We start from the raw sequence: 27,018 nt of genomic DNA, 5'->3' as shown, positions 1-27,018 counted from the left end.
AAGCTTGTAGCAGAGCAAAGGGTTTGCCTGTAAAATGAGACGTGAATGATGTCTGGCAGATCTGAAGCCCAAAGAATGATCTGAGAGCTCTTATGTTTACGTTTGCACAATGATGGGTGTAAGGAGATCTTTCTAAACAAGACAGGGCAATTTACAAGGATTAAGAGGTCTGAACTTTGTGGAGTGTGTGCCACAGTTTTCTTTCTTCCCAAAGCTTCATAAAATTAAACTCCTCACGCTGATAAACCTAGAACAAAGGGATTTAAAAAGTTCTTTTTAAGGAATTTGCTCCCTATGGGATCTGGTTGCTTGCCTGTTGAGTTTATAATGTCATTTCTTTGGTTTCATGGGGTTAATCCAGTTTGGTTATATTCCAGGCAGTAGCAAAGAGTTCCAATAAGTTAGCTCCCATATAGATTTTTCAATTGTATTTTTGTTTATATAAGTTTGGAATATAATGGAAAACGTTCATCAGTTGTAATTCATCTCTCTTTGGTTGCCATTCCAAGATAAACTCAGTTTGGGGGAAAAAATCACAATACAATAACTAGTCACTTTTGATTTATGTTAGAATAAATGTTAGCCTTCCTGTAAGGCTGGCCTGGCAGTTCATATCTTAAGGCTACCTTTCAGGTAAAACCATATCATGATTAACTTTGGGTACTGTTCAAAGTTGCTCAAAGTGCTGTGTTAGGAAGAAAGATTAGTACAAAACCAATAGCTCTATCAGAAGAACATGATGTGTTTTGTTCCAAGATAACTATGTCTTAGAATCCCCACCCCTTTAATCCACAGTGGAAGCTCTTTGTTTTAGGCTTTAGAATGTTCTTCTATTGTTGGAGTGGCATCCAATATATATTTTTTTCCTTTGGAGGAGTTTTTCCTATATATTTCCCAATCTTACTTCACTACCTTATTTGTTGAAATGCATTCTTGAGTAGTTTCTAAGGAAAACATAAATAGAATAAACATGATGACATACATATCAGGAAATGTCTTAAGCTACCTTTCTGTGGTCATTTGCAGAAATTACTTATGGATGGCTATTTAGGTAATTTTTTAACAAAAAGAACACAAATCTCTTACTACGAAAGATTTATAAGCTCAGTGTCTACTATGGATTAGAAATGGTCTGCTTATTATAGTCCAATCCACTTCAGTCTCTATCTCAAATACTTCTGCAATTACCAAAGCATCATAAAGGAAGCATCATGTACTGGTTCCAGAAAAAGTCCATTCGGAAGTGACACAAAGTCACACTGTCATTTATCAAGGCAAGTAAAATGAAGCATGACGCTTAATGCACTTTCCAACTGGAGGTGATAGAACTATCGGTCATATGTTAAAAAGTGCCAATATCATACATAAAGTTAAGGTGGTTATGAGGTGATGCACATAAATAGAAGCGGAGGAGAAGATCAATTGTGAATATTCATTGGAAGATACTTGGTTAGAAATAGGTTTCTTTAGAACTTGCAAGCCTTTCATTTCCATTATTCAGCACTCAATAATCTTCTGAGGCTATTCTTTGTGACACCTGTGTGTGGTAACAGGGTAAGATTTTAAAATATTTCTTTCGGTCTCAGATGTTATGAAATTTATGATGACGGGATTCAATATGAATCAATTAAAAAGCAGTTTACTAGATAATAAATGAAATATTTAAGATAGAATTTTCATAAGTGATTCTAAATAAATACTTGAATGATTTCTTTGATAATTATTTCCCCCATTTTTGTTATAACACATTTTTTGTTGTTGTTGTGGTTGGTCATGGGGCTTGAACTCTGGGCTTGGGCGATGTCCCTGCACTCTTCAGCTCAAGGCAAGTGTTCTACCACTTGAACCACAGCGCCATATCCAGTTTTCTAGTGGTTTATTAGAGATAGGAGTCTCACAGACTTTCCTGCCTGGGCTGGCTTTGAACCGTGATCCTCAGATCTCAGCCTCCTAAGTAGCTAGGATTACAGGCATGAGACATCAGCACCCGGCTGTTATAACACTTTTTAAATTTTAAAAATATTTATTATTATTTCTTGTTCATCAGGGGACTTGAACTCAGGGCCCAATGCTGTCCTTGAGCTGTTGCACTCAAGGATACCATTCTACCACTTTGAGCCACAGTTTTCTTTACTTCCAGTTTCCTAGTGGTTAATTGGAGATAAGCATCTCATGGACTGTCCTGTTCAGGCTGTTATTGGATCATAATCCTCAGATCTCAGCTTCCTGAATAGCTAAGTTTACAAGAGTGAACCACCAGTGCTTAGCATTTTAAGTAGTTGTACAAAGGAGTTTCAATTAGGCATGTCAAGTTTATGAGTATAATGTATTTTCATCAATGTCACCCTTCACTAATCCCACATCTATCTCTATCCACTCTCCTCTCCTGTTACTTGGCTCCATTCTTACCTATGTCCATTGAATATTATGACTATATTCCCACACCGTTCCTGTCTCTGCTGCTGCTTCCCTTCGGCCTCAGATATCTCTGAGATGACATGCTTCAGCTTCCTGATTCATTTTGTTGAACAGTAAATTAGTTTTTCAAAGGAGTACACCAAACTTTAGTCAACTTATTGTCACATGTTAGAAACGATATGAGGTGTTGTATGAAAGGAGAAAGAGAGCCCTGAGAACATGAACATATATGTGAGATTAGAAAAATACCATGGTTTAGAAATTCCTTTTTCTCAGACAGAGAAAAGCAATCAACTTCACAGGATGAAAGTGACAGAGAGAAGAAAAAATAAGGTAGCAGATACCGGACAGCCTTCATCAGAAGATTCTGTGACACCTAACATCTTCTTTATGCCTTTTTAACTAAAACATCTTAATTGTAATTTTTATAACATGAATATAAAGGCAGGCAAACTATAATTACAGAAAAGAGACTTTTTTGATGTATAGAAATTGCCATCAAACAAATGACACAGACAGTGACTAGTATAAAATCTGAGAATTATATTACATTTTCTTATTAACTATAACCTGGATCAAACAAGACTATTTCAACTGCAAGCACAACCAAGTAATAATGGCAATAATGTTATTTTCAAGAAGAAATCTGGATGTGAAGGGGATTAGAATTAGTTTAGACCAAGGACAATATCAGGGCCAGAGTTCCTTGCAGCATTCCATTTTACAGCCTTTTTGAGACTTATTTTTCTGCTGAATGTGGACTACTTTTCAGAATTTTACTACTATAATACTGTTACTTCAGTGGATGTGACTTAGAATAAAATGACACTGGTCAGTTTATTCTGGTATGCATAAAAGAATAGGTTCAATTTACTAGACATTGATTATTCCAGACCAACCTGAAACTCAACTAATACAATGTTTTCAGGATGCTTGAGTCTGAGATATATGTGATAAAGAGGAAAGTCTTCCTTCTCTATCCTCCTTTACTGGTTGTAGGTCTTCTTCAGCACCAGTCAGGAGGTGTTCTTTACTCCCTTGGGATCCAACAGTTTGGATAAATGCTAACCAAAAGGTGTCAAATGCTACTCTCCACATCAGATGCCTTGAAAAGGGCCCAGTTTCACCCTCTGCCAAGAACCTATGCCAGGAACAGGAGCCAAGTACCGTTGGATTGAAATGAAGGAATGCTATTCTTAGGGCAACTTAGTAACCATCAAGGTTCACTGAGCCCGGAATAGAACAAAGTGACAGAGATGGGCTGGCAAAAGTTACATAATGTGTTTTCCAAGAAGGAAAAGGATTATCTTTTTCTTTGTGTGTCTCCTTCTTTAAGACTAAATGAAAGCAATGACTCCTTTGCCTTTCAGTTAAAAATAAAGACACATTAGCCCCCAAGATAAAACCAGACCAATAACCATCAGAATGAGCAATGCTAATTACCAGATTGAGCTTTCTACATTTAAGGACAAGGTGAACTTATAATTCATGCTAACGAGGTTAGCATGACCATTACCTTTTGAATCTCTTGACTTGTCACTAGTCATTAGTTAAGGAAAAGGATAAGATGTTGGCATTTTTCTACGTATTTGAAGTCTATTACAGGATAGGAAATAATCACAGGAGCACTAAGTAAGCTTCAGACGATGAAATCTTTTGTCTGTCTTTTTTATTAACCAGCTATGTAAATGTTGGAAAAAACATAAATATTTTATACCTATCTGGTGGTAAAACTGGTAGTAAGTGGTATGGCTTCGGACCAGAAGTCTCTAAAGTATTTCCAGTTCTGTAGCATATGATGTAAAGAGGATGAATGAAGTTGCACTTCTGTTTGGTTCACATCTCCAAACATAACAGAAGAACAACACACTGAACATAAACTGTAACATTGGAGAGTTGAGAAGGTAGCAACTTTTTACTTGTGCTTGCCTTCTTTCACATCTCATCATTTCTCAACAAGTGTTTTTAATCTTTGATCAAAAGTTGTGTGAAGTTCCTAGCACTCTTCTGTCTTATTTCTGCAGTTTGTGATACCAAGTTTCTTTAGCTTCTGAATAGAGTGAACTAGATGACTGCTTGCTATCATATACAGTTGATTATCTTTCTTCTCTTTTGTGTCAAAAGCCTGACACACACGCACACACACACACACACACACACAATGTACAAAAGATATGTAAATATAAATTTCTCAAGTGCACAATCAATTATGTCCCAAATGAATCATTCCTAATATATTAACAAAATAGAATTTAGCCAAGTATTATCAAACCAGATTGTTCTTGGCTATCCAAGTTCACCACCCTCTGCCTAAGGACTAAGAAGGACTTAGGTCTATCCAAAGCATTAAGAGAAATGCAGGACGTATATAACTACAATTTCCCAAACTAAGGATTGGAGAGAGCCATGAAGGGGGGTCACATAGAATCTGCTGCTATATCTCCTCATCACCTGCAGCTTGGAATCCCTTTATTGGACTTACTTCTCCACTTGTTTTTTGTGTAAACACTTCATCAGTATCCCAAGTCATTCAATATATTACATTTTATATCATTTATAATTGCTCTTCATAATTAAAATGAAAACTGTACATCTTCTCTGGAATTCTCAGTGCATTTTCTTGGAGGTTCTTATTGTGGTAACAATTCTGTGATAGATGAACTACAGTCTAGAAGCATGAATATCACTTTACTGATTGCTATTTGGTACATGGTATTATGACCAAAACAGAGACAAATGTACCTACAAAGAGCTCATAATCCGGTGGGTAATTGCCAAGGTCATACAAAGGTTACAAATTTCCTATCATGGGCAGAATAATGCTCCCACAAAGAAGCCTATGTCATAATCTATCTGTGAATGTTATATTACCTTATATTATGATATACGATAGAAATGAAGGTTGCTGATTAATGTCTCCTGAAATAGGGAAATTTATTAGTTTTTCCTAGTTTGTCCTATGGGTCCAATATAATCACAAGAACCCTTGCAATTGATAGAACAGCGTAGAAGTTGACTCAAAGTAAAGATGTAAAGTAAAAACTACCTCCCATGTCTGGCTTTAAATTTGAACAAAAGTGCCATGAGTATCCATCCTGAGAAACAGGCCCAGGAAGAATGAACTTCCATTTTGATTACTCCAGATTCTGACCTGCTGAACTAGAAGGTTATAAAGGTATGTTGTTTCAAGTCACTAAATGTGTGACGATTTGCTGTGGCGACAGTAGAAACCTAATATACCACACTGTTAAAGTCCAGTGAGAAATGATTTAATGTCAGTGAAAAGTGGGAGAGACCATGTGAGTGAGAGGCTTGTTTGAACTTGAAAACACTATTGAAATTTGGCCCTCATTCTTCACTATAAGAAAAGCGAAGAGCCAAAGTTCATGAAAAGGGTCTAATAATAGTATTCATCTTGTAAAGTTGTCATGAGGATTATGTTAGTTTATATGATTGGAGCACTCGAACTAATATCTGCTGCATAGGAAATCACCACAAACATTACATGGGATTATCACTTCGTAGATCAATGTAGTTCAGTTATTCTAGCATATTATATAAAGTTTGTTTTATGTATTTTAATATATCTCAGTTCAGTGTTCTATTAAGACTGTGGAATCCTAAGCTTATTTACATGAGATCGGATGCTGGTTTCAACTACCTTCGAGTCATGAGGGAATATCAGCTTCAAGCTTTCAAATAATCTCAGCACCATTTGCCTTTCTTGTAAATATAGAAAAAAAATTTAACCATATAAATACAACAAATATGACATATTCACAGCAGACAAGTTTACCCATAAAGAACTCATATCGGGTATATTTACACATACCAGCATGTATTTCTACTAGACATGTGGAACATTCTATGTAACATAATTTCAAACTTTAATAAAACTTGTAATACAACAGCAGAGAAAACAAACAAGATGTGTTGAAAACACTTAGAGATCTGTAAGCACAAGACACCACCAGTGCCCCTAGGCTATAAGGACAATTGGAGGGGCCACAGTTCCAAATGGTCAGATGCTAGGCTGTCACCATGATCCATGAAAAATGTTACAGAGCATACATAGTATGACCAGGGAGAAGTAGAATTTGAAAGGCTATTTGATTGGCTTAAGACTATGAGACAGAGAGAAAATTATTTTGGCTTCAGCTTCCTTCTAGCTACTCTCATACTAGTGCCTCTTCTTGGTTTAACCTATGGAGAAACCACTGGGATATTACTTGAAAATTTGATCCTCCTGTCGAGTCAAGGAGGGTGGACATAAAGATTACAGCTAGGGACATAAATAGATCTGAGATCAAACAATGAGATAACTATGCATATCTATGTAAACAGTTCCAACACCACTGCCTTGTTGTGAAGATTAAACAACTTAAATAATAATGAATCATAGCGCTTATATGTAAGTATGTGTCTAGCACATCATCATATTAAACTATTTGCTATTATTAATGTAACTTGCATAACTAAAGTAGCGCAAGTGATGCCTTAAACAGTCTCCCATAATCTGGGAATTGCAAATCATTCTAAACATTTCCAATTCTAAATGTTTCCTCTGGAGGCAGATTATCAGTCTACTAAATTTTGAAAGGTTACAAAATGTCATTGAAGTATGCAGTGGAGAGAGCCACATGATTGGGCCACAAAACTAGCCCCATGTAACACAAGCAAACAATGCTTTCCCTGGCTTAGCTCTATGAGCTTGCTTTGAACACAAAATTGGCAAACCTGCCCAAATAACTTTTCAATTATCTTTTGATAAAAGTTTAATAATAGTTCTCTGGCTGTCTTCACCATTTATTTGAGGAATTTATCTACTATAGTGTCAGCATGGAAAATGTAATGACTTGCCAAATAAAATATTCATGGAAGCCATTGGTAAAGTGTTGTATTTCTATCTGTTTGCATATATATGTTTAGCATTTTCAGGAGGAAAAGACTTAGTGTCATTTACTTTCATTCTACTTTCCATAATGTTTTTATAAAACATTTACCCATGTTTCACCCATCCTTTGTGTTTTAGTTAACAGAAAGTTCTTTTATGTAGTCTCTAGCCCTCTCACACCCTTCTTTGTGTGTCTCCACTGGGTTCAAATGCACATGTAGTCATTGAATGGTAATTTCTGGTTTCTTTTCCAAAAGAAATCATAGTTAATGGAGCACTTTATTGCTAATCACAAGTCTTTTGCTTTTGCCCTTAGTGTCATCTTATGTCTTGTACGTTTCTCTACCTGACTCCATGTATAACTAGAATCCCTGAATGATAAGTCTACTCTGTCCATATTTCACCACCTCCTCATTTCCATACTTGTTACTTTAGTTATCTCAGTTTTAACTCTTGGGTAGTTAACTGTCCAAGATTGCTAGACAATTTTCTTACTTGTGATTGGATCCTTGTCTCTTCTATTCTCCACTGTGGAATGATACAAAGTTTCCATATTTAAAGGTATTTGTGACCCATGGTTTCAATTTAAGTTTCAAATTATTAGGCAAGCATGCAGTGCTGATGAAATCTGTCATTGGTCACCTCCCGAGCATTAGGCTCTGCATGAAATCACTTCTAGTACTTTAGTACTTACATTTAGCATCTGTTCCTCAAGAATACCTCTATTTTGCAGTGGCACACTTTGTAGATTTCTTTTTTATTCTTTGACAACTCTTTACCACCGAAATGATCTTAAATGATATCCATGAGTTTTGCTGGCATATCATAGAAGTTATTGGAACTGTCACTGTGATTAAAGTTCCAATTGCATGAACCTTAAACTGTGGTAACTCTTAGTCCCATGTCTGTAATGTAGCTCTTCCACATTAGAAAGTGCTGTAAGTGTTAGATAGATATCAGATAAGATTGTAACATATCTCCTTAATCAGTCCTATATTGATTACATGCTGGAACAAGAGTTGACGTATCTTGTAACAAATTCACTCTATTGTTCAATTTCACTTGGACGTTATAAATCATACTTTAATATGACATTTAAAGCAGTTAAATTACATTTGTAGTTCAAATTCTATTTGGAAGCACTGGCATAGAACTTAGGTATTCAAGAAGCTTGTCTAAGTAAAAATATTTTTGTACATTATTATATATAATATTATAGATATTATATTATATTATAATATAGTATATATTACAATATTATAGAAAAATTTGAGATATTTGAATAAGACTAGGCATATTTGAAAGAGAAACAATAAAAAAATGGATCATGCACTTCATAGGACAGTAGTCATTGAATTGCCCAAGAAGTAACCAAATAAATTGCTTTAAGCTTACTTATACTAGAAATAAAACTAAAATTGAGTTCTGAGTTATTAAGTTAGGACAAGGATTCTTAGGCAAATGTACAGAAAGGTTAAACATAAAGAAACACATATATAAATTGGCCTGCTGTCCCTTAAAAAGCCTTTATAAAGTCACAGCCAAAGAAAAGTTTTGGAAAATAATAATTCTACATAAAAATAGAAAAGGATAGCAATTAATCAGTTTATAGGAATATAAATTTGGGAAAAGAATATCAGAATAACAAGTGGTAAGTTAGCAATTAAAATAGATTAGGAAGATTTTAAGCAACATACATGGAAAAAAACTTGAAAAACAAGATTACTATTCAAACCAGGATTACTCATCTTGAGCCAAGATATATACATTATGAAGCATTTCAGAACATTCAAACAAAGCTACCAGGGAACATTAAAATGCACTGGTAGAGACAGAAAACTAAGGAGAATTGGAAGATAACTTGGGAAAAAATCAGAGTAAAATGTTATAAAATAGATTGAGAAAATATAATATAATTATATTATAAGCTTAGGATAGCTAACATTCTAAGAGTAAGAGCTGGAAAATGACAAAAAGAAACATTGACAAAACTAGAAGAGATAATAAATAATAATATTTTTGACACTGAAGTATGTAAGTTTGCTTATTAAAATCTCCTCTTGTCCATCATTTACACAATTAATGAAAATAGATCAAGAAATGAATTGTTAAGGTTAGAGCACATGGGACAAAGAAAAGACACAGGCTTAAACCAAACATCTACTGTGAGTTGTAAAATAATTTAAGATTAGAAGTACTGAAAGTAAATATCTTCATGCCTTTGTACCTTTTCTGGGAGTGATATTCAGTTATGTTTATCAGAAAACCCAGGAAACAAGATGTCGTGGATTCTGGTATAAGAGGGAGACAAAGGAAATTTTTAGGAAAAAACAAAGTAGTCCCAAGATTGTAACTTTGCAGAATGCTTAGACCAACAAGTTTCTATTTGGAGCACATCTGATAGATCTGAGAAAGATTATTTTTAATGATTAAATTTTTCAAATACCTGACTGGTTTACATGTACTTAGAGTAGATTTATGTGTTTGGGATAGCATCTGGAAATAAATTAATGATAACAGTACCACAGACTAAATGAAAGAAAAGATAAATATCTTCAGGGAAAGAAAAAAAATGTTTGGCATTAAAGAAAAAGTAATCATGTTGACATCGCTCAAGTTACTATATACAGTGCTGAATACCAACCTAGACAAAATCAGAGAATAGCTTCCAGAGAGTGGTTTGAATGTGGTAATATTAAAGACTAAATGCAGGTAAAAGAATGGAATATTCATTTTTCACAAAAAAAGTCATTTGTAAAATGCGTGAAGATGGGATTTAGTAAATAGCAAATACTTTGTCATTGATTTTAATTAGTTAGGGCTCTCTGAATAAACAGAACCAAGAGAACAAAAAAAAGTATACATACACATGAGCTGGGAGAGAGAGAGAGAGAGAGAGAAAGAGGTTGTTCATAGTATTGAGTCTGAGAAGTTTTATAATCAGCTATTACCGAACTAAAGACCTACGAAATACAGTTGTCTAATTACAAACTGACTAAATTCAAAGGCCTGATGAGAACTAAGAATGCCAGTGGTAGAATTCTTTTTTTTGGGCGGGGGGTCCCGTCGTGGGACCTGAACTCTGGGCCTGGGCACTGTCCCTCAGCTCTTCAGCTCAAGGCCAGTGCTCTACCCCCCCCCTCCGCCCCGCCTGAGCCACAGCGCCATTTCCGGCTTTTTTCTATTTTGCTTATGTGGTGCTGAGGAATCGAACTCAGGGCCTCATGCATGCAAGGCAAGCGTTCTACCACTGAGCCACCCTCCCAGCCCCCAGTGGTAGAAATTCTAACCCATTGTAAATAGAGTGAATTCTTTCTTCTTTCCTCCTTGTGCATATTTTACCCTCAATGAACTGGGTAAGTGTAATATACCCCGTGGGAGTGTTTTGTTATTCTACCCATTTAAAAATGCTAAATCTCACATGGAAAAAAATGCTTACATACACCTAGAAATAATATACAACCAAATATCTGATACCTCATGATCACAACTGCGTCAAGTTGATACATATTATTAAGTATCACAGGTGTAAATATGGTCCATTATAAGGCTTAAAATGCATGCTTCTGGAATGGATAGACATGGAAAATATACTATCTCTATAGTGTAAGCATCCCTACATCATAACCAACCTTGTAGAAGTTTCGGAGTTTTAGAACATGGCCCACTGTGTGTAAGTAAATGTATTGATTTTTAAAAGCATTCATAGAAACACTGTTTAAGCAGGACAAAATGTGTAAGCACAGTTCAGTTCACAGAATGTACAAGTGCATGCCTATTAAACAGTACAATGTAGGGACAGAAAACTTTGTCCTCAGATTTTAGAGATAGCCTCTATTCTAGATCTAAAATTTGACTGGTTGAGTCCAAATATTTAAAATGTTCAGCAGAACACCCAGGAAACAAGATGTCATGGATTCTGGTATAAGAGGGAGACAAAGGAAATTTTTAGGAAAATAGCAAAGTGGTCCCAAGATTGTAGCTTTGCAGAATGTTTAGACCAACAAGTTGCTATTTGGAGCACCTCTGCTAGATGTGCTTGTGCATCAGTAACTAAAAGTGTCTTGAATAAACTATTTGTTTTGTTATTCCAAAAGGTAAAAAAAAAATGTCTATGTGAATGGAATTAAACCCAAGATAGACTTATAAGGAAACTTGCTGCAAGATATGATTGAGAAAGAAAAATGAGTGTTTCATAGTTATGAGACATTGTCATACCCACTAATACATATATTTGCTCATCCCATGAACTAGAATGAAGTGTGTGTGTGTGTGTGTGTGTGTGTGTAACTTAAAAAATAAAATAGTTCCTTTAAGTTGTACATGGGAATTTAATCCTTATACTGTAACAATTTTTTTAAAAAATGATGATTGCCAAAGTAAAATTTAGAGGTATAATAATTATTTCATGAATCTTAGATTAACTCCTATTGTAGATCTGTCATATCTATCTTGAATGTTGGTTAAGAATCATTCAGGTTTTCTTTTAATACTGGAAATATTCATTGAAATCAAACCTTATAAATTAAATAGATAATGACTTAAGAAGGTTCTTTTATAGATTTTGTTAATAAAAATTATGCTTAGTGATTAATTTACTTGGAAGAAAATTCTCAAAAGTGTGATAACTTAGAGATGAATTATCCTATGTAAAATATAAAAATATAAATTAATCTGGGCTCTGGTGGATGAAGCCTGTAATCTTAGCTCTTCAAGAAATTGAGATCTGAGGACTGTAGTTTAAAGCAAACCAAGTGAGGAAAAATACTGAGACGCTTTTTTTATTGTGAAAATACCGTACAGAGAGGTTACAATTACATGAGCAAGGTAATGAGTACATTTCTTATCAAGAAGTGTTGTCTCCTACTTTGTTTCCCCTTCCCATCTCCCCCCCAAAGTTGTAAAGTTCATTTTTCTTTTCTTTTTTTTTTATTGTGAAAACACCATACAGAAGGGTTATAATTACATGGGCAAGGTAATGAGTACATTTCTTATCAAGCATTGTTACCTCCCCCTTTGTTTCCCTTTCCTATCCTCCCCTCATCAGCCCCCCCTCCCGCGCCCTGCTGTTCACCTACAAAGTTGTAAAGTTCTTTTTTTGACATAACGACTTGTACATCTCATTGTTGCAATGGGCCCACCTGTATCCTTATTTAAACAATTTTTTTTCCCTTCCCCTCCACAAAGTATACCAACATCAAATACAGTGAAAACAGGGGTTATCCCGTGGGGGAGGGACATACAAATCAACAAAGAAATCATCTTATAAATATGTTAGAAACAATAGCAAGAAAGAAAAACCATATGAGTCCTTATCTTGGGGTTCATTTCACCTAACATCAACTAATCTCACCATTTATGCTTGTCTCAGACATATACTAGTTATTGCAAGTAAGGGAAACCATGGGACCTATGTTTCTTTGGGCCTGGCTTACTTCATTTAATATAATTTTTTCCAAGTCTTTCCATTTCCTAACAAATGGGGCAATGTCATTCTTTCTGATGGAGGCATAGAATTCCATTGTGTATATATACCACAATTTCTTGATCCATTCGTCTACTGAGAGGCATCTGGGTTGGTTCCATATCTTAGCTATGGTAAATAATGTTGCAATAAACATAGTTGTGCTGGTAACTTTAGTATGGTCTTGTTTGTGATCATTTTGGTAAATGCCCAAAAGTGGGATTGCTGGGTCATAGGGGAGCTCTACGTGGAGTCTTTTGAGGAAGCTCCATACTACTTTCCAAAGTGGTTGAACAAGTTTACACTCCCACCAACAATGCAGTAAGGTTGTCTCCTGGCCATATCCCCTCCAGCATCTGTTGTTATTAGAGTTCTTGATTATAGCCATTCTAACTGGGGTGAGTTCATATGGAACAATAAAAGACTCTGAATAGCAAAAACGATTCTTAACAGAAAGAACAGTGCTGGAGGAATATCAATATCAAATTTCAAGCTATACTACAAAGCCATAGTAATCAAAACAGCTTGGTACTGGCACAAAAACAGACCTCAGGACCAATGGAATAGCTTTGAAATCCAGAAATGAACCCACAGAGTTATACCCACCTAATCTTCAATAAGGGAGCTAAAAAAAACAGAATGGAAGAAAGACGGCCTCTTCAGTAAATGGTGCTGGCAAAATTGGTTAATCACCTGTAGAAAACTAAAACTAGATCCTTATATATTACCCTGCACCAGTATCAACTCCAAATGGATCAAAGACTTTGGAGTCAAAACAGACACCATGAAAACATTACAGGATGGAATAGGAGAAACCCTCGGTCTCCTTGGCACAGGCCAAAATTTTCTTATTAGAGACCCAGAAACACAACAAATCAAAGAAAGGTTGGACAAATGGGATTGCATGACATTGCAGTGCTTCTGCATGGCAAAGGACATAGCTAGCAAGATCAATAGAAAGCCCACGGATTGGGAGAAGATGTTCACTAGCCATACAACGGACAAGGGTCTCATATCTAAAATATACCTGGAACTCAAAAAATTAAATCCCTCAACAACAAATCCTCAAAGAAACAACTGCCCAATAAACAAGTGGGCTATAAAGACTTACAGAGAAACTTCTCTGAAGAGGAAAGGATTGCCAATAGACACATGAAGAAATGCTTACCCTCCCTAGCCTTAAAAGAAATGCAAATCCCGAGACTCTTTATCTCCAATTTATCACCAAAAAAGCTATAAGTAGAGCTGTAGCTCAGGTGGTAAGTGTGTTCGCTTTGACCACAGAAGCTCAGAGTTCAGGGATAGAGTCCAACCCTGAGTTTAAGACCCAGCACTGGTGGGGAGGGAGGTGAGGAGACAGAAAATTGGAGAAAAATGAAGTAGAGGGTAATTCAAGAGAAATGTGCTCATTACCTGATGCATGTGCTCCCATTTGTAGTCTGAAATAAAGGGACACGTTGGAGATATGATTAACCTTTTTTTTCCCTTTAAGTGGCTTAAAACATTGCTAAAAGTACATTAAAGTAAACCTTGTAATTTGAGAAAGTTTGAAAAATTATAAAAATTTCTGACACTGGCTAAAATCTTCAAGCAGAAAATTGGTTGCTCATATACTTCTCCTTAATCACTTCCATTAATATTGTTGTGTCATTCATTTCTGTTGTCGCTAAGGGAACCATAATCCACAGCTGATGTGCTGAGTCCCCAAATCAGGGCATTTACTTTTTCTTGGATATTATTTTGGAGATCAAGACTAAAATTCTGCAAGATGTTATGCTGAAAAAATAAATCAGAGTATAGATTGGAAAGGCTGAGGATACTCAGGGATATCTTAAAAATTATTTTACATCTTTGTATGCCAAGACTAAAAAGGTATTCAGTACATCTCTTTTGTTCAATTTCATGGACAAGAAAATAACCTTTTCTTTGTCTTCTGCAGTATAACCAATGAACTACCATAGTGGAAGCTGCTTGCATTTTATAGCTTTTCCTTTAGAGAAATAAATTAAAAGAAAACACAACGGACATCAAGCATAATGTCTGTTTGCACTTACAAAGTTTTACAAGTTGAATGAAACTTACTTATATTTTTCTTTCCCAGAAATCTCTAGGAAATTGTAGCGTGGTCTACTGCAAAGCAATGGGTATGATAATCAAGGTGATACGGTCTGAGTGCCAGCTTATCTGCTGACTGGATTCATGGTGGCTCTCCATGTGAACACTGTTAGTTATCTACCACACAGATGACAGATGACAAAGAACCTCCCTAATAAAGTCCTTCTGAGCCTGTGCTGACAGCCTAGGTCTGATGTCTGTAAGCCTCTCACATAGATGTTAGACTTGCTGTTCTCATGACACATGAACCATTCATTTATTTCTCTTGAAAAGCTTAACTTGTACAGATTTGGAGTAAGAACTCAGACAGATGAAGGGGTCTAAATTAAGTCTCATTTTGTCCTGTGTGAGGAAGGATCGTAGATTTTTCTCCATTGTTCATTTTATGTTCTCTAGTTTATATCAGAGAGGCATAAGTCTTGGGTAACCATAGAACTTGTGAGTCTTAAGAGTCAATAATGAAGCATCTAAATACTTTACTAGACACCCATTAAATATATTTCAAATCTTATATGGTGACCCCTCACCTTATGTTTAGTCACATACTAGTTCATTTATCCATTCATTCACTTGAACACGTAGAAAACTAAGAAAGTCACTGTTAAGTACCAGATACTGTGCTACATGCAGACACTGTATAAATAATTCCCTAGTGGAAAGATGCATGCAGAAACCATGGTGATAATCATGGCAAATAGCATGTGATGAGCTCTTACGATGTGCTATGTACCCTGCTAATCCTTTTACATGAATTAGGTTATTTACACCCTAGAAAAACTTTATGAGAAAGATTTTGTTATTCTATCAATTTTACAAATGAGCAAATAAGACACAGAGGGATTAAGTCACTGTTTAAGGTCAAATAGCTGGTTAGTGTCAGCCAAGACTTTAAGACACTTCCATGTCAGCTGCAGAGATGGGGCATCTGAGTAGTTCTAAGGCTATGAAGATGAATCAAGGCACAGATAATCTTTGAGCTGAGAAATTGAAAAAAAATAAGGGAGAACAGATTAATAGAGCTGAGGACCAAAATGGCTCTATCTTGTAGGGCAAGAAGACGTCTAAGCCTATTTGAAAGGCCAATAATATAATCTAATTTGAGTTCTAGAAGTCATTCTGGCAACTACAGGAAAAGATGAATTGGAATAGAATTAAAGTCAAGACAGGGAAATGGGGTGGAGACTTACAGTTCCTTGGCATAGCTGATAAGGAACTATGCTAAGGAAGCTGAGCTGAGAAGAGGGATGCTGTTTGTCAAAATCCCATTATCCATGGTGGCTTGCATAAGCTATTGGTATGGAGCTGTGCATGAGAAATGGGAATCTAGGATGGCTTATGTAGCCAGAATGCTGGGTTAGAGGCCGGACTCTGTGGGCTTTAATATAGCAGGTCCAGCCAACCACCACAAAAGCAGGAGACAGAAGTAACGTTGAAAAGGCAGGAAATATGCTTAACCAAAATGGCCATTTGGGGAAGGCAAAACGTAAGCCCATCTTTGGGGTATTGATTTTTTACAGGTAAAATGTGAGGGCAGTGAGGGCAGGCATTATTATTCAAGTATAGACTGATTGATCATTGGCTTAATTCTGTTTTTTTTTGCAAAATGGCCCAAAGAATTCCTTACTATTTTAGGGAACCATCTGGTTCCTATGAGAGCATTGTTTCTGTGGAGGGGTGAGCCATTGTAGGCTGATCTGTCTGTGAAGCTTGCCAGTGCCTGTAATCCAGGGTGACTGCAGATTTTGGAAAATGATAGGAGACTCTCAGATGATAGGAAGATATCTTCACGTTTCTTAACTTGGTGCTGTCAGCCTGGATGAGACAGGAGATAGGCTGAGTATTGCCAGGTTTTAGACACCACTAGCACGCCTGCTACCTGCAGAATTAAGCAAATCTGATCCAAAGTTTTAAGACAAAGGAGACAGCTACAAAATACAGGTTGTGATGTCAGGCCTTGTTGGTTACATTGCTGGCCCAAGTGCGGAGTCATTGCTTTGTAACAAAGGTCACTTATTAAGTACCTAGTACAATTTTATCTCATTGCTAACTACTTCTTACAATTTCACCCCTCCTCCACAGGGTGACCGGAGACACGGTGAGACCAGTCTCTGTAACAGTGGCTTGAGATCTAGCATGTTCTGCTGTTGAGCAGAGCACAGTAAGCTGCCTTGTCTTCTCAGGGTTTTGCTTGAGGAGTGTATGGATACCAAGGTGGAGAACCCAGCAACTTTGTTGAATATATACACCCCAACCTCAGAAGAAGGCTGGGGATAGGACATCAGTCGAAGAGTCAAATCACTGTTCCTTAAGAGGAGGTTGAGGCATTTTAAAGAATAAGAGAGAATGGAAAGAAGATGCTCAGGGTTAGAGCCACGTTGAACCAGTAATTACAACTAGTGAAGAAAGAAGAGCTAATCAGAGAGAGAGAGAGAGAGAGAGAGAGAGAGACAGAGAAACAGAGAGACAGAAAGACAGAGACAGAGACAGAGAAAGACAGAGAGAGACACAGAGAGAAAGACAGAGACAGAGACAGAGACAGGAGATAGAGACAGAGACAGAAAGAGAGACAGAGAGAGACAGAGACAGAGAAAGAGAGAGAGACACAGAGAGAAAGACAGACCGAGACAGAGAGACAGAGACAGGAGATAGAGACAGAGACAGAAAGAGAGACAGAGAGAGACAGAGACAGAGACAGACCAAGACAGAGACAGATAGTGGGGGAAAGGAGAGAAAGAGTGAGATTTATGGCAGAACTATACAAGTAAAATACAATTGGTAGGTTAACAAAACATGGAGCTGGTTAAGTGGAGAGTGGTAAAAGTTTCTAGAAAATAGAAGTTGATAGAATTCAGAGGAGAAGTTAATAGCTCAACATGCCTGCCATGACAGTAATGCTAATTGTTTCCTTCCGTATTTGAAGTCTTGGAGCTTTGGCACTTCTCTTTTGTTTGCTTCCTTGCTTGCTTTCTCATGAATCTTAACCATGTGAATGATAAAGCATGAGATTTCATTTTCTTTATCGATCATGCTTTATCCATAAGCCTCCTGTGCTACCAGCTCATGTGTCTCCCAAGTTTAACTCCTGTGAATAACATTTGTGTTATAATAGAGAACCTCTTGAGCTGACATCTTCGCTCAAAGACATATTGACTCTTTTTACATTTAGTGATTTCAATTGACAAAAGAATTTCTTTTTCTCTCAGCCCTTTGCCAACTGCTCAGAACTTCGGAATGGCTACATGCATGAACTAAGTGACTCCTCTGACACAGACTCTAAATGGCTTTACTTTCTCACACATTCTTGAACTGTGTAGAGCTTTTTCTCCTGCAGGACCTGTGACCTACTGATGGCTGGGGCATATTCAAAAAGAAACACAAAGATGTTTATTATTTCATATGCAGCATTTTCCCTTCTCATAGGGGTACTTGACAATAACTAAATTTAATGGTTAGAGTCTACCACAAATGCTTGGTGCTAGCGGAGTTTGGTATAGAGAACTTCATGTCAGCATAACTGGCTTAAAAAAACTACACATTTATAAAAAAAAAAGAATCAGAATGTTCAATGTGTCATTGTTACAAAGGAAAAAGTATCCTTCACAAAAAAATAAACTTTTGAGGTAAAAACTGTTTATAAAAGCCCTAGATTTGAGACAGAAGGCGCAGAACAAAATAAAGTTTTAATAAAATAAACAGAAAATGATACTATCGAAAGTGGGATTGATAGCTCTTAGTACTCAAATACCTTTCACTTTAACATACCCATTTATGAACATGAGACTCAGGGATCAGAATCTATTTCCTCTGTCTTTATCTCTTCTCATCCCTCCCCACCCCTTCCAAAGAAGTCTCAGCAAATCTTTTCTATTTTCATGCCTGTGCATAGAGTATTTGGGTGACATCTTTATACTGATGATGTGTGGTAGAATTGAAACAAATCATTTTTGTGCTAAACAAACTTCAAAACAACCACCTTTCAATTTCTTTAGGTATTTTTGTCTTCAATCTTTAGAAGTAATATAACATCAGACTTACTTGACATAATATTTTGTCTTCATGTTAAATAATCATTCGCTCCTATCACACCAAGAATTTGCTAGTGATGTCCCTTAGGCTTTGAGATGCATCTTCACCAACAATGAAAGAATCACAACAAAACTCAGCAATGTGAAAGGAATGTCAGATGATGGTTAAAGTCAAAGCCTTTTGAATGAAAGAAATACTCCAGATTTATATTTTATGTGTCACTGGTGATCTTAGCCAGACCTTAGTTTTTCTTTTCGGGCTTTTCAAAGGCTTAATTTCTTCATCTGCAAAATGCTGATGTGGTATATCTCTACTACCACATCAGAAAGCACTCAGGAAGTGGCAACTCTAGGTCAATACAAACACATGAAAGTGAACTTTGGATTGGGATGCTTTCCTAGGACTGGGATGTGGTGAGGAGGGAGGGACACGCATGTTTTACTGGAGAAGATGCCAGACAAGGGAGCCCAGTGTGGGGATAAGAATTTTCTCAAGAATGTCCAAGGCTGTTGGGTAACAGAGTTGTAGTGTTGGTTGAAGAGGAACTAGCTACTGAGTAATTAGCTCTTGTCCTGCTTCAATGACCACATGGTACGGGAATGAAATACTGAGTGAAGATGCTAATACTTGGGAGGATGGCGGCTAGGAAATAGAACACGGGTAAATGGTTTTGTACTGAAATGCTAGTGAAAGCAACTACTTAATACATTATAGAAGTTCATCCCATGGGGGGTAAATAGCTTACAGCCTGGCTACTGGAAGTTTTAAGCAATACAAAAGCCAGTCAGTAGCATGGTCATATTCAGGGATGAGATGGAATAATACAACACCAAGGCCAACTTGGTGTAGCAGCACAGGCCTTGTTAGTTAGAAGGACCCAGTTACAGGATTTAATGCTTTGCATGGAATTCTTGATGTTTCTTGATCATTGCACTGCGACCCACATGTTTTGCAGGCAGTTCTATGTGATACCTGACAATTCTGGATGTATAGTTTTCAATCAGAATGATCATTATCCACCCAAACTTCTCTCCCACCCAGGATACTTGGCAAGGTCTAAATTTCCTTTCTTATTGTCATAACTGGTGCATCAATTCAACAGAGCACAAGGATCCCATATTCCATGATATGCAGATGAGCCCCTTCCGGTGAGCCCCTCCAAAATGTCCATGATATGGAGGCTGAAAAACTGGTTTAGTGTGATGGCAAGTTAACTTAAAAAATAGATTTATGTGTGGGTGGTTGGACAATATTATGGCTAGCCAGTTGGGGATATGCAAAGCTTCAAAAAAAATTCAGCTCCAAAGATCATTTTGTTGTATCGTGTGTGTGTGTATCATCTGCTAATGGAAGAAATTATTTTTGTAACCGAGTCTAAGGATCATAAAGTTGAAGTAGCTTGATGCCAGTGGAGACTCATTTGACTTGGCAGCTATAATTAGGTTGCCAGCAGCACCTGTGTAACTCTCCAGCTCCTTATTTTTAAAATCTGGCAGTGAAAAGATGAACTCTGGCTAAGTGGTCAGCAAAGCTTCTTCTCTAAGTGCCAAATCATGCTTTTTGCTGCAGTTCACTTCTGGGTCAGTTTCCTACTAGCTCGGAGCAAACAACTTCTTCTCTCCATCTTTCACTGGTTCCGACAATGCTGTGTTTGACGTTGAGTTTTCTTAAAGAATTTTTTTTGAATAATTGCTGTACCATGCAAATAGGACCTTTTCAACTCTTTGCTGTGTTGTTTTATTTGTTTGTTCTTGTGGCTTATAGAGACTGAGCCAAATAGCCTTGCACAATGGAGATTATTTTATATGGACCAAAATTGCAGGTTTCTTCCCAGTGTAGGCAGGATTGCTTCAGCCACTGGGAAATTATTTTATGGCCACAGATCTATCACCTATGTCTGAGAGGATTGTCAGAAATGTCAAGTATGACCAGGGATGTAAAAGTAAAAGAGATGATGGGAAATGGAGAGGTTTGTTTAATAGGACTTGGAAAATAATTTAAGATATGTGTCCTAATTTCTGTGGGACAATCCCATGCATTTATACAAGAGAGACAGCAGGGTTGTTTTGTTTTCATTTTAATTGTATACCATGAAAGGTTCCTCCACTTTAGTCCCACCCCTCAAGTATTTATCATTTTAAAAAGATCTATAGAATAACTGGAACTAAGATGACTGTATTTTTAAGGGAATAAAAAAAATTAATTGTGAGAATACCGTACAGAGGAGTTACAATTACATGGGCAAGATAACAAGTACATTATCTCTTTGTTTTCAAGTTAGTTACAAAAATTCAGAGTATAGACTCAGAATTTTTTTTCTTTTTTTTTTTTTTTGTTGGTCATGGGGCTTGAACTCTGGGCCTGAGCGCTGTCCCTGTGCTCTTCAGCTCAAGATGAGCGCTCTACCTCTTGGGCCACAGCGCTACTTCCAATTTTCTAGTGTTTTACTGGAGATCAGAGTCTTGTGGACTTTTCTGTCCGGGCTGGTTTTGAACTGTGATCTTCAGATCTCAGCCTCCTGAGTAGGTAGGATTACAGGCATGAGCCACCAGTGCCTGGCTCATTATTTTTTTAAGTGACTTCATAACAAAAATGTTTATGACTATCTATACATAGCTTGTAACTCAATATTTCAAGGTTACAAAATCTGGAGTCTCTCACAAACCTCTTAGTATCTCAAAAATTTAGCATGAGAGATTCTACACATCAGAAACTCTTATAATCCCTGATTTAAAAAAATGCTAGCTAGGAAATGTACTCATTACCTTACTCATGTAACTATAATCCCTCTGTACAGTATTTTTACAATGAAAAGATATTAAAAAAACTTTTAGAAGCTATATTCTTTGCATATAGTCCAAACTAAGAGAATTTTATCAATCCCATTAAACAGAGATTTTTTTTCCTCCCTTTTATTTTACTGGCAGTACTTGGATTTGAACTCAAAGCCTTTTACCTAAACAATGCCCCCAACATTTGTTTGTGATACTTGTGTTATAGATAGTGTCTCTTAGGTATCTCATAACATACCCAGTTTGCTTGTTGAGGCACAATCTCACAAAGTTGTTTTGCCCTGAAGAATCTCATGATCTCTTCTTCTCTATTAACTAGGATTGCAGGCAAAAGCACCCGTCTCGGCCCTTGAGCAGAGTTCACGTAATTTAGTTGCACTTAATTATGTTTTTGCCATGTGGAAAAGTTGAGGATGTTTATCATCATACCCATGTACTGTCACTAATCTGTTTTAATGGGTTATGATTGCTCTGTTTTAGGATGCTTGTTTCTTCTCTCTGTCAGAAATTGTTTTTTCTTCAATGAATTAAAAATAATTTTAGATGTCAAACCGGAAGATAACTCATCTAAATTAGTCTATTGAGGAAATGGAACAAGAAAAGAAGATTATTTTCTATGATTTGTGTCATTGACTAAATTCATCCCCGATGAAATCCTGTGTTGGAGTTCTTGCGTCTACAGATAAAACTTACCCAGCTGTAACCAAGGGAAGATGGTGTTTCAGCATAGAATAATCCAGCACATCTGATGTACTCACAAGAAGAGGGATTTAAGACCTAGCACATACAAAGAGGAGACAGAGACACAGGGACAGGATGGCCCCCTGCAAGAGAAGAGAGAGGCTGGCAGCTTATCCTTGTCCCCTTCTTGTTCTCAGGAGAAGCCAAGCCCGCTGACGCCATGTTTGGACATCTAGCCTGCAAAATGATGAAGAAATCGATTTATCTTGCTCAAATCACCCAGTCTGTGCTGCTTTTTATTAAAAAAAAAACAATAGTGGTAGCCCAGGGAAATTAATACAACACATTGCTATTATTTCAGATGGGCCATGGCTTTGTAATCTTTGATACCTTTTAGTATCCCTTGCAATACCTTGCATAGGTTACACATCACGAAATATTTCTATTTCTGCCTATGCCTATTTGGGGTGAGAGAGGAACATGGTTTTGTGTCCCCTTTGTGGTTTAGATTACTAGCTGCCCATCAAAAGTTTACACATCTCTTTCCCTAGCTGATAAAGCAGGACTTACCAACTGCATCTAGGTGGGCCATTTGATGATTTATCCCTGTCTTCTTTTGCTAGAAAAAAAGTATCACCCCATTTGTAAGGAAATGGAAAGACTTGGGAAAAAAATCTTATTAAGTGAAGTAAGCGAGACTCAAAGAAAGATAGGTCCCATGGTTTCCCTTATTTGTAATAATTAGTATACATCTAGGATAATCTTAGCAGATGAGCAAAATAGCTCATAGCTATGTACATATGACCATACATGATGATGCTAAGCGAAACGAATTCCAAGACATGGACACAAGAGGCTTTTCTTTGTTGTTGTTCTCAATGTATTATGTGATTTCTTTTTTCTTTTGTGCTTTTTCTCCCTGTGGTTTATCTCGTTGCCTCTGTATTCAATGCAGCTTCCTTGTTAAAGAATCTTCGTGGGGCTGTTACTTAGGAAATAACCTTTGTGGTATTAAATCATGACAACTGGGAGGTTCATTTGTTGGGTAGAAATAGTTATGTTCAGTGAGTGCTACTAAAACGACAGCCTAAGAATCCACGGTACTGGCCTCGTGCCAGAGGACACTTCGGTCTCAGAAAGCGTCCTGTGGCAAGCGTCTTGGTAAAATCTGCATGTAATATGTTGGAGTACTTGTTTACTATGCCTGCTGTAGGAAAAAGAGGTTGGAAAAAGTGAGATACCAATAGCTAACGTTGGTTGCCCTTTGCTGAGTTTAGCAAGTGATTTACAAGGAAAGAGATGAGCTCAGGCAATAATTGCTGTGATGACAAGTACACACAGATGAGAAGAAAACTGCAGAAATTTGGGGCCTTTGGGGTTAGAAAATCATCAGTGCCAATGGGAAGAGATGTGAGCTCCAATGTGTTTAGTCTCCCAGGCTCCGTAGTGCATCAGAGGTTATACTATGTGTGTATCTACTCATGTATCTGATTGTTATAGTAGCAGAGTAGTTATTTAAACTCGAGAGAGCAGATTGGGTTGGGGGGGTTTTTACAGTAAGATATCAAAGAATAAATTGTTTGAGACTAATATCTAGAAAGAACTTAGGATTTAATGATTGAAACATGAATGAAAATAATTCAAGGTAGTACTGCTAGATTTAGCAAATTAAAACAAGACTTTTTATATGAAATTTAATTTTAATGGCCTCAGTTTTATCAAGCATTTCTAGTTCGGTCAAATCTTTAGTCTTGAGTGTTGAAGATTTTTTTTCCCACACTGGGATTTTAACTCAGGGCTTTAGGCTTACTAGGCAGGTATCCTACTACTAAAGCCATCCCCCTAGTCAATTTGTGCTTTTGTTATTTTGGGGTAGCCTGGAATAGTTATCCCCCTCCCTATAATTATCATGTGGCTAGGATTGATGATTTACCCAATAAGCCTTAGTTTATTTGTTGAGATGAAGACTGGTTAATTGTTTGTCTAGGCCTGCCATGATTGAGAGCCTCCAGATCTCTGCTTTCTGAATAGCTGGATTACAAGTGTGCTCCACCATGCCCAGTATAGTTTGAAAATCACAATTGAGCCCTTAAAATGCACAGAAGGCGGTGGATTTGGAAATGTGAGAAGGCCACAGGACAGAAGAGTATTACTTCTTAATGCCTGCTACCATGTAACCATGGAGAATAATACTAAAGAAAGAATTTTCCAGAGGGCAGAACTATCAAATCCTAAGAAAATGGAAACGGGGTAATTCTAGAAATAGAACCAGAGCCCACTCAAACACTTGTAGTTTTAGGGCCTTTGTAACTACTAGCGGCCTCTGGTGACTATAGTTCTGTGCATGTTGCTGTTAAAACCTGAGCTTTTCTATACTCGAAATCATATATTTTCCATCTGTTCCTGAGCTATCATTTAGTACTGACGTAGAGGAATAAGTGAAAATAGGCTGGTAACCTGCATTTTGTTATTTTTTAGATTATGAGAAACCCTATGTGGATTGAATGGATGAGATCTTGACTCTGAGCTTGACTAAATAACTATATAGCTTGTATGGTATGTATATATATATATATATATATATATATATATGCGCATATATATGACATGCACACATACATGTATATGCATTGTAAGTGTAAAAGGACTTTTAGAGATATTTGGAGGCTGGAGGGATGAATTTCCAATAATCTGACTCTCCAGTATTTTTTCCCATAGTGAAAGCAGCAATCGGCAAATTTTTCTTAAGTTCCAAAGAGTAAATAGTTGATGCTTTGCAAATCAAGAAGCAAACTAGAGAATATTTTGTAAAGACTTTATTAACAACCACTTAAAATTTAAAACATATTTAAAATGCAAGGCAAAAGTCAGCTCGCTCCTTGATAAGAAGGATAGAGTAACAGCCCACAGCTTCAGGAACATATGCATTGGTTTATTCTGATGAAAGAAATATGTGTTTACCATAGTAAGTTCGTGAAATCTTGTTTTTTATTCAACACTGCAGTTTGGCTATTTTAAATTAATACTACCTATGTCATAGACACATTTAAAGTGTAAATATACACAGATCAGCAGGAACTTGCCTGCTATTTCAGGAAGCCTTTACCTATGAACTTTCTAGCTTCTCAAATTTTTCATATATCCTTCTCCCATTTTATTTCTTTGGGTATATATGACAGTTTTTCCCCCCAGAGTATAGATTGCTGACATATATATCAGATAATTGGATAAGATGAAACTTGACACTTGTCAAATCTATCATGCTGATTTGTAAGTTCCGTTGTAGGATAAACACAGTTTAATGATGTTGGAAAGTGGGTTTTGAGTATGGAACATAATTTCCTTAGAGAAAAACCTGCTTTTCATCAAAACAATAACATTTCTCTTAAGAACAAAACAGGCTCTGATCACCAAGGTTCTGTGCCTAAATTACTCATGTCATAAAAATACCATAGAGAATGGTCAATTGAATCCACCCAGGTTTGTTATAAATAGCTAGGATTTTACACTGGGAATTGAATCTCATGCTCCTGGAATCCAAACCGTGTAGCAATTTACTCTAGGCAGAGAATGTACTTTTGTTTCTTTCTCCTAAGGGAAAAAAAATAAGAAATTTAACTAGACAATTTGTTCTTTGGGTATGTTAGTTTTGGTGGGATCAGAAAACTTTTCTCTAAAAGTCTAAATAAATAAATTTGGCTTTTCTGGGCCATATGGTCTTTGTTACCACGAGTCAATTGTGTCTTCCTCACTCAAAAGTAGCCATAGATTACAGGAAAACAAATAGGCACTGCTATTGCTCAATGAAAAGGTAGAGCTCCAAGATCAGAGATGTACTTTAAAGGAGATATCCGTGTACTTCACAGAACCATGAAAGACAGGTTGTTATTAACTTGGTTATTGCTGCAGTATACCAAGCAAATATTGGTTTCTAAAATATATAGAGAGATTTTATACCCCACTTACTCCTCAGAGATGCTAAGACACAGTTATTTGCCCCATCTGACAGAAGTTTATAGGATATTTCATCCAATACTAATAGAATATACAATCCCTATATTTTCATATCATATATACCTATAAACACAATTCAATTTCACACCCCATACATACATATGTTTCAGCCCCAAAGGAGGAAATATGTCATTTGTATGTAAATAAATGGAACTAGAGATTGTTATGTTAAGCAAAATAAAACAGATTCAGAATCTAAATTTAAATGAAAAACACATGAAAACAAAAGAGGAAGTATGGCTGAGAAAAATACTGGGAGGACAATGAGGACAAAAGCTGGAATATGCATGGTGGGGCAAATGTGCTCCAAGTATATAAAAGAATAACAAGAACCAATTATAAAGGAAAAACCCTGCATTAAACATAAATATAGTTGAGCTTAATACCACTTTCTCATAAAACTGGTCAGTGGACTTAGGCATATAAAATAAATGTCTGAGCCACATGCTGGTGGCTCATACCTGTAATCCTAGCTACTCAAGAGTCTGAGATCTGAGGATCACAGTTCAAAGCCATCCCTGGCAGGAAAGTCCTTGAGACCCTTACCTCCAATAAACCACTCAGAAAACCAGAACTAGCACTGTGGCTCAAGTGGTAGAGCGCTAGCTTTGAGC

Source organism: Dipodomys ordii, unplaced genomic scaffold (genome assembly GCF_000151885.1).
Source record: "Dipodomys ordii isolate 6190 unplaced genomic scaffold, Dord_2.0 Scaffold104, whole genome shotgun sequence".
Classification (NCBI taxonomy): domain Eukaryota; kingdom Metazoa; phylum Chordata; class Mammalia; order Rodentia; family Heteromyidae; genus Dipodomys; species Dipodomys ordii.
Note: the sequence above shows the minus strand (reverse complement) of the source record.